General features: G+C 36.5%; 1 long non-coding RNA gene across 1 annotated transcript in view; it reads left to right on the top strand.

The window, feature by feature from the left end:
• The window catches only part of LOC122528128, a 27,797-nt gene that overhangs the window by 4,754 nt on the left and 13,321 nt on the right, over positions 1-9,722 (top strand). The window contains exon 2 of the long non-coding RNA XR_006306496.1: positions 5,462-5,463. This is a non-coding gene — a long non-coding RNA (uncharacterized LOC122528128). The remainder of the gene's footprint in view (positions 1-5,461; positions 5,464-9,722) is intronic.

Below are 9,722 nucleotides of genomic sequence, written 5' to 3'. Positions count from 1 at the left end.
GGATTTTCTTTAATACGAATTTGTTCATAGGAATTTTCTATGATTCGGATTTTCTTTAATACGAATTTGTTCATAGGAATTTTTTATAATTCGGATTTTCTTTAATACGAATTTGTTCATAGGAATTTTCTATAATTTGGATTTTCTTTAATACGGATTTGTTCATAGGAATTTTCTATGATTCGGATTTTTTTTAATACGAATTTGTTCATAGGAATTTTCTATAAATTGGATTTTCTTTAATACGAATTTGTTCATAAGAATTTTCTATAATTTGAATTTTCTTTAATATGGGTTTGTTCATAGGAATTTTTTATGATTCGGATTTTCTTTAATACGGACTCGTTCATAGGAATTTTCTATAATTCGAATTTTCTTTAATATGAATTTGTTCATAGGAATTTTCTATAATTTGGATTTTCTTTAATACGGATTCGTTCATAAGAATTTTCTATAATTTGGATTTTCTTTAATACGGATTCGTTCATAGGAATTTTCTATAATTTGGATTTTCCTTAATACGGATTTGTTCATAGGAATTTTCTATAATTTGGATTTTCTTTAATACGGATTTGTTCATAGGAATTTTCTATAAATCGGATTTCCTTTAATACGGATTTGTTCATAGGAATTTTCTATAAATTGGATTTTCTTTAACACGAATTTGTTCATAGGAATTTTCTGTGATTCGGATTTTCTTTAATACGAATTTGTTCATAGGAATTTTCTATAATTTGGATTTTCTTTAATACGAATTTGTTCATAGGAATTTTCTATAATTCGGATTTTCTTTAATACGAATTTGTTCATAGGAATTTTCTATGATTCGGATTTTCTTTAATACGAATTTGTTCATAGGAATTTTCTATGATTCGGATTTTCTTTAATACGGGTTTGTTCATAGGAATTTTCTGTAATTCGGATTTTCTTTAATACGAATTTGTTCATAGGAATTTTCTATGATTTGGATTTTCTTTAATACGGATTTATTCATAGGCAATTATTTCAACTTGTGTTCAAGGAACTCGCCACTGTCGTCATTTGGTCAATAATCTTTTAAAAATGTGAATTTCAACCCCTTGCGCTGACTGGTTCGCGGACCATAACGAGCGACCGAAACGTATACAATAATTTGTCGCTCTCTTTCTCTTTTAAACTCGTAGGAATGATATCACTAGGATAGAAATTATTAAGAAGTAACAAACTTATCATTTGTTTTGCCTGAATTACATTTAAATATACTTAAAACTGAGAAAACGTTGCAATTTGGGACCAAAAAGTTCTCGGCTTTCAAAAATCCCCGAATGTGTTTTAATTGTTTCGCACAAGCCAATTTCAAGCGAAACAACAAATCGTTTGTAACATTGAAACTATTAATTTTCCACGTTCGTCAGGACTTTCTTTCATATTTCAGCGTGTACTATCTCTGTATCTACTTTAACAGTTGTTCGCATAATATTTGTATTTACAAGTTGCAACTACAATGTCAATGATAGTTGAAATCAATGTCTGTCAAAGTGAATTTGTATCCGTGAGGAACGAACCGTTCAGATTGGTCTTTCTTCGCAGTTCTAATTACGCGTACGTTGTACGTCCAGCGTGCGTGAAGTCGATGACGGGGTCGAAACTCGAAAGGGCGCATTGTAGAAGCGACAGCGAGAGACGGTGATTTATGGTTGGTGCACGGACGAACCGATGATCACGAGGAATTCGAACCTTCGTCGTTAACGAACGTCCGCCCCTTTTAATTACTTTCTTCATTTATCAGCAAGGTGGCTCCGGTGTTAAAGGTCGGCGACTTTCCATGGGACGCCCTGTCACGAGTTAATTGACTGTCCCGAGAAAAAGAAATTCTAGTCAACACTTTCGCCGACTTAATTGGTTCAGATTTAAATTATCGTTTAACTTTTGCTCGAATCAGTTAAATATTTAAAATCAACTTGATCTTGCCCCAATGTTTTTTTGCTTAAATTTTATTTAAATTTCTCTCCTCAATGTTTATTTCAATCAGTTGACGTAATTTTTCTCGGTGTTTCTTTTCTCAATTTCTCTTCTCAACGAGTATTTACATTAACGTAATTGTTCATTTGAATTAATGCGTGATAATATATCGCTCTTATTTTTTTTCACTCTTTTTCTTCTTCTTCTTCTTCTTCTTCTTCTTCCAAGGACCGTCAGTTTTCGAGAAGACTCGCGAATAGACCTTGGAAAGTTTTTAAGACATTCAGAGTTATGGTCGACGTTTAATATCGACGTTTCCAAGGATCGATGGTAATAACAGGAACGTCGGAACAACGGGCATTAAAAGCGCCGTACGCGCCGGATTCCACGTTGATGTATCAACGTTTAATAATACGCGATCGGAAATCGTATGGAGCCACACCGTTGTTATATCACCGGAGTAGCGGACGTTCGATTTAAGCGTAGCGCGCTGTATTACGAAATTTCGAAAATACGGTACAACACGGGCAGTTACTTTCGTCCGGAGCCAATGAAAAATGTCATCGCCAGATGTTTTAAACCTTTCGATTGCGTCGAACGCTCGAAAGAGAACGATCGTCTATTCCGAATCTTCTTTTCTCTTTCTCTTTCTTTCTTTCTCTCTATCTTCTTTTTTCTTTTTTTTTTTTTTTTTAACGAGATCGTGCTTGTTCTTCAAAGAGGAAAGTTTACCGAGAGACAGTGAAATATCGTGCGTTCTGGCCGTACAATGTCTTTATTTTCGCGCTGTTTTATTCCTCCAGTTACGTAAGCCCAGAATTATTTTGATCTTCATTTTCTTCTTCTTCTTCTTCTTCTTCTTCTTCTTTTTCTCTCTCTCTTTCTTTCTCTCGGTTTCTTTCAAATTCTCGTTGCTCTTGCGATGTTTCTCAAGGCCGCGGAATTGTTATAAAATCTCAACAGTGGGCGAGTGCCGGACAACTCGGCTCGATCATGCGACAGGGGAACGCCTCGATCGTCGCCTACGTCTAAAAATGTCCAGCCTGTTCGAGCGGACGTTTAGCCTGTACCTCGATTTTTTTTTTAGCTCGTTCGCTCACTCGCTCTCGAGAGTCAATCGAGTGGCAATCGCGAATCGATCGGGATCAATTCGTCGCGATTTTCCGGGATCGAAGCGCGAATGAGAGTGTTTTGACTCACCATGTTATTTGCTATTTAATTACCTCTCCTATGTAATCCAAAACACGAAATACGTATTATACGTGTTTCGAAAGATCCGTGAAATTTCGTTCATTCGTATGGTGATTTAACCATTATGAAACGGATTATTCCGCGGATTATATTTTTGTTCCTTCGTAAAGCCTCGACCGTAGTGTTCCCGGATTGTCCGGGAAATGGCATTAAAAGTGACCAAGCACGTTCGCGAATAATGCTCGTAAACCAGCCAGAGCCGAGTCCAACAGCTGTCGATGGAAAACCAAATCTAAATTTAATCCCGACTAGAGACGAACAATGGACTTTTAACCTTTTCGAGCCTTGGAACAAGAATGCCGTGTTGGCCAACGAGTACAGAGAAACAACTTTCCCCGAAGTTTACGTAAAATCCAGCCCCCGTCAGATCATAGAGGCTGCTATCGTACTTGCAGATCCCCTTGACCTTTGACACTCCTGCAATTTCTCTCTATAATTATCGTGGATAAATATATAAAGCGTTAAAAGGGACTCGAGATTCAATGTTTCGATTTCGTTTTCGTTTAATCACGACCCTCGCTTTCATTTCCTTTCATCCCTCTGGGATAATTAGGTTTCAATTTCATTTCCTGTGCCTGCAGTTTCCTATTTCGAGAGTTTTTCGCACGTATTGTGAAAGTGCAAGTGTCAAGACGTTGCACGTTCATGTCGTGCAGTGTTTGGATAAATTATTTAATATACGCAAATTAATAGCGAACTCAATGCCCTGTCGCCTTCGATAGTTTTGAACAGTAATTTTAAGTAATTTAAAGACACGGAAATTTCACGGATTTAGAATTGTCAGAATGCGAGTGTCGAGGCGTTGCATCGATGTTTAGAACAGAGGTGGCTAACTGGCGGCCCACTTGGCTCCCCACTTTTCTCATCGCTAGCGCTATCCCCTCCACTGCGTCGATCGCTCCCCCACTACGTTGAAATTTCCTCGCCGTGTACGAGCCTCGTAGACGAAACGTAGTTATTAGTTATTACTCCGAGAGTATCATTTCCTTGCACAGAAAATTTTCTTCGTTTCGATCAATATTTTTTTAAAAATATACCATGTACTAATAATTATCAGTGAGAGGTATGATTTCTCATCAAGAAAGACCATCTTTTATTTCAAAAGAAGAAGAATCAAATTATTTGATTTGCGAATCGAGACTTTGTGCATCTGTTTTAACTGATTAAAATTGTCATTATCTTTTTGTCAATGTTCATAAGTCACCGGACACTTGCTTATTTTGAGGTGAATAGTTACTAGAACACAGATATACTTTTCTGGATTAATTTTATTGTACAATCTTGTTACATGTACTTATTTTATAATGATACTCGAAAACAAAACTGATATTTTACGTATATAGTCTGAATGAATATTTCAAAAAATATAAAAAAAAGGAATATGTTTAAAAAATCCAGTCGAAGAATTATAGGACAAATTGGACAGAAGACTTCGGGAAACGTGTTCAAAATCGAAAAAAGGCTTGTGAAAGTAATCATAATAAGCGTGGAAAGAAATTCATTCCGATAAATATTGATAAAGTTAATCGAAAGAATGACACGGTTAATTCGGGTCGTCATATTTGCACGAGGCGGATATATCGGCGAAACAAAGATATAAGATACATTATATACTTCTTGATAAGATTTTTGACACATCAACTGTACGACACGTGTATTCTAGATATTATACACACATACGTAATAATTAGTAATTTTGTTTAAATAAGGATATAAAATAATAAAATAGAATATTTCATCGAATAATATAACTGTCCATACCTCAATTTTTGTCGTAGTGTGTCCGGTGACTTACGTATAAAAAAAAAAAAAAAAATAAATAAATAAATAAATAAATAAATATCAAAATGCGAAAGTCGATTTTTTTCTGTCAAAACGTCGCCTGGATTCCCAGCCCGGCCCATTGTGCGGTGACGCGACCTTCGTAGGACCGATCGGACGTAGGAAATTTGGCTGGGCGATGGTCTAAGGACGTCTGGTTCGATTATTTATCGGTATGTTGCGATGCGTGGGCAGCGGCTCGCTTGTGTTCCTCGCTGCTTCTTATTCGCTGGCCGGCTTCCAAACGGCGACACCCTCACACCTTCTGTGTTCCGTTCGAAACGCCGGTCTGTTCGTGTGCTGCACCACTGACACGAACGCGTTTCACCTCGCGTCCAAGTTACGTCGCCGCGGTTGCCGCGATTACGTGCCGAGCGAGCTCTTCCTCGTCCCTCTTTCGTTTCATCCCTCCGCTTTCGTTCCTCGTCCCACTTTTATTCTCTCTCAGCGGTCCGACAGTTGGTGTTTCTTTTTTTTTTTCTCTTCTTTTTCTCTAAATTTACGGTCCTCTGAATTCTCTAGAATTTTTTGTCGGAAATTTCGATTACTCCCGAGGTTCCTCCGAGGTTCGTAAAAAGAATCGAATCGTTTTAAATAGAGGGAACGACGGGAGAAAGACGATGTCGAGAGGTGGAGGCCTGTTGTTTTACGAGAGACGAGTCCTCGAAGGACAGGCATCGGGATATTCTTGGATCCGAGTATCACGACGAGGAAGTATAATCGTCAAACGAGAAAATGTACGGTGTGTATTAATAGATTTCCTTTAAAAATAGTCCCGTGATACATCGGGCGCGCGAACAAATCGTAAAGTGTCCCCCGTACAAGCCTCTTCTTCTAGGATACCGTCGGTCCTTCAATTTCACCCAATGCGAACACGGTCGCTCGTTTTTCCTTCCTTTCTGTCGCGCTTTGCAGTTCTCCCTGTCTGTTCGTCGATTTTTCTGCGCTTTCTGCTAAAGAGGAACTCTCGCGAGAGAAAAGGAAGTTTCCTGTTTCTGATAATCCAATTATGCGATTGGACTTGTTTGCGACGATATAGAGAAGACCGTTTATCGTTATTTTCACTCTACGTATTTGTTAAGTATTTTATTATTTAAATATAATCCAAGAAAGACAAACAGTCAATTTATCGCTGCTTGGTAATTTTTATCTTTATTTCAAAGTGGAAAGCGACAGTGAATTTATTAGCGATGTCGTTCCGACGAGTTCAAAAAGAAAGCGACGAATTATTGCATACCGGTGGTCAAATTTTTGTACCCTCACGTGCCAATTTTTTTCTCAAGTAAGCTTCGACGCGCCACTAAATTATTTCAGCAAACGTCTTTATAGATAGTAAACGCGTAAGAAGGACATTAGAAAAAGACAAAATAACTCACTTTTTAATGAAATTTATGAGCCTGTTGTAGCGAGAATTATAGAAGAATTTTTTAAATTCTCATCGTTCACGCCATTCTCGATCGATTCTTATTTTGAATTATTAGTTTAGAGGGTACCCATAAGCAATGTCGTCCTTTGATACTTTTGGTGCAAAATTTTATTTTATTTTAAAGTTAATACAGCTTTAATCTATGGTATAATCGTTATTGACAATCTTCGTCCATCTCTCTGACAAACTTTCTCTTCCCTTTTTGTAAAATCAGATAAAAAACAACGCTGAACATGTTCTGGTATCCAAGTATCTAAATGACATTTGTGGCGTTAGTGGCATTGTTGCTTTTCAAAACTCATATTAAAAGCATATTAAACAAATTGTTAGCATAGCATATTAAACAAAAGCAAACAAATGTTAGCATAGCATATTAAATAAAAGCATATTAAACAAAACTCATATTAAAAGCATATTAAACAAATGTTTAATATAGAATTCATCCACACTTTGCTCTTCCATTCTTATAGGATTCACTGAAATTTCTTCAAAATTTAACAATAAGTTATTGACACTAAATGTCAATACATTTAATTAGAATATAGATTACGTCGTAACAAGTTAAATCATTGCCACTAGATGGCAATGTTTATTAAATTTGAAAAAAAGCGACATCACTTGTAGCCAAACCTTTAATAATTTCACGAAGAAAGGAGCTTGTTTGAATCTATGGGTACTTCCAAACAGGCATACACATATACTTTTGTGCAAACTTCCCGAGGTTTGTGAAAAGCTTCGCGAGGTAGCATCTTGCAAAGCATTTATCCAGTCAACGCCATTTGGAACAGGAGAGGGGGTATCAAATTTTGCTTTTAAGAAAACTGAAAATAGTCAAGTTAATCTCGATATTTCTATATCTTGTGTCATTCTATGCGCCACCTAGTGCTTAGCCACCCCTATACAGTTTGTTCACGCGTGTCCGCGAACCAGTTGCGTGGATGCAACGAGACAGGACAAACGTTACGTCACATGTTCGCCCGCCGAGCAATTTACTCCGTATTGGATTTACTCCGACGTCGCGCGATTTACTATTGACGAAGTGAAGAAAAGCGAAGGAAAGACTAAAAAATTAATCAAGCCCGGAGAGACGAAGCGGAGGCGCATCGACGTCGAAGCGGATCAGCGATCGTTTCTCAAACAATCCGCCCATAAATTGATCCGCCCCTTCGATCAAGCTATTCCGGTGGAAGACACGGAGCGACTGGAGAGAGAGAGAGAGAGAGAGAGAGAGAGAGAGTCGTTGATGATCAGGCAAGCGCGCGACGATGCTCGCCTTTATCGAACAAGATCGAAGATAATCTCGCCCTACCCCTCTTTCTCGATTCTTTTCTTTTCTTTTCCTGCAATCATCCCCCGTGCGCGCGCGCGCGTCCTAGTCACAGACGACCGATCTCCTGTTGCTCTTGGCAGCCATACGCGTGGTTTACGTGGTAACAGCTGTGCTCGCACGCACTTTACTCGCGCAAAACATCGCTAATGGACCAACAACCTCCACCGAGTTAGCCTCGCTTACGCGTAAATATAGTGAGGCGACCAGGTCTCTCTCCTCTTTCTCCGTCGTTTCTTCTTTCTTCCCTTTGTGAATCCATTGGATCACCGGTTAGTTGCCACCGTTGATCACGAAATTTATAACACCGAGTGAGAGAGAGAGAGAGAGTGAGAGAGAGAGAGAGAGAGAGAGATAGATAGAGAAAAGTTTCCTCGTACCTATCTCGATTTCTGTTAACCCTCGACTATCACTTCCGAGGGGACATCGTGTCTTGAATCTGATGGTTCAAAGTTTGGACTTTCCTTTTTCTTTTACAATTGCTGATAATTACGTTGTTGTAATTATATTATGTATATTACATTATGTTATATTACGTATATTATATATATTATGTTATAATTATATTACGTATGTCATGTATATTATATATTATAATTATATTATATTACGTATATTATATTATAATTATATTATATTACGTATGTCATGTATATTATATTGTAATTATATTATATTGCGTATATTATGTATATTATATTACGTATGCTATGTATATTATGTTATAATTATATTATATTACGTATGTTATGTATATTATATTATAATTATATTATATTACGTATATTATAACGATATATTATAATTATAATATAACGATACATTATAATTATAACATAATTATAATTATAATATACTTATAACGATAACATAATTATAATTATAACGATATATTATAATTATAACAATTATAACATAGGTATTGTATGACATAGTGCTAGAGTGGAAGCTACAAGAGTTAAAAAATTTCAGAAGATGATGAACTAAAAGGGAACAGTGGCAGTCATGAATTAATCGACATTCGTTGTGACAACTCGCATGAACTATAATTCTTGCTTCTTATGGAAATTTATAAAGTGGCGGAGGGAATTATTTTTCCCCCGAAGTTTGAATGTATCTAGCAGTGTCGTCATGTCACATGTATAAGAGAAGTCAAATCAACAAAATTTTATGCTAAATACCATTTACAACAGGATACTTATTTCCAATGCTATGTCATTTTTAGCGATATTCCAGTGACACATCATTATTTATGAATGTTGATATCACTCAGTGCTATTTTGTAAATATATTCTTGGTAGATGATACAAAAAATTCGAGAGCAAAATGTTAAATCTTCGATAGGTCGCACGATTGTCGTTATCAGCAGTCATGTGGAGTATAACAAAAGCGTGGGTAGCCATGTTTGAAACAGGTCGGGACACCAGTTTATTTAACCAGAATTTTGTTTTATGGTGTTATTTGCGTCGATAGATTTCTTCTGGGATTTAACGTTTCTCTAGTGTTTGGAATTTCAAAGGAGAATGAATGAAACGATAATAAAAGTTTCCTAGTTAAACAGTCAAGCTTACAGTTCGCAGCTGTAAGTGCTCGATCGAAGAACGATAATATATTACGACGTAACGTCTCGAAACCTTCAGATCAGTTAGATGCAAAATCCTTTCTAACAATCCTTAGCCCTAAACCAAGAACGATAATAATATTACAAAAACCTATCAATGTATCTTAAAACTTGACTTGAATCAATTTTTAGATACAGAATTCTTTCTAAGAATTTATAACCCTGAACCAAGAACCATAATAATATTATAAAACCTTATCAACGTGATATCTCCAAACTTTCAATTAGACTTGAATCAATTAGATACAGAATTCTTTCTAAGAATTTATAACCCTGAACCAAGAACCATAATAATATTATAAAACCCTATCAACGTGAAATCTCAAAACTTTCAA

Source organism: Frieseomelitta varia, unplaced genomic scaffold (genome assembly GCF_011392965.1).
Source record: "Frieseomelitta varia isolate USP_RPSP 00005682 unplaced genomic scaffold, Fvar_1.2 scaffold_246, whole genome shotgun sequence".
In the NCBI taxonomy this organism is placed as follows: Eukaryota; Metazoa; Arthropoda; class Insecta; order Hymenoptera; family Apidae; genus Frieseomelitta; species Frieseomelitta varia.
This window is presented reverse-complemented; position numbering and strand designations above follow the sequence as displayed.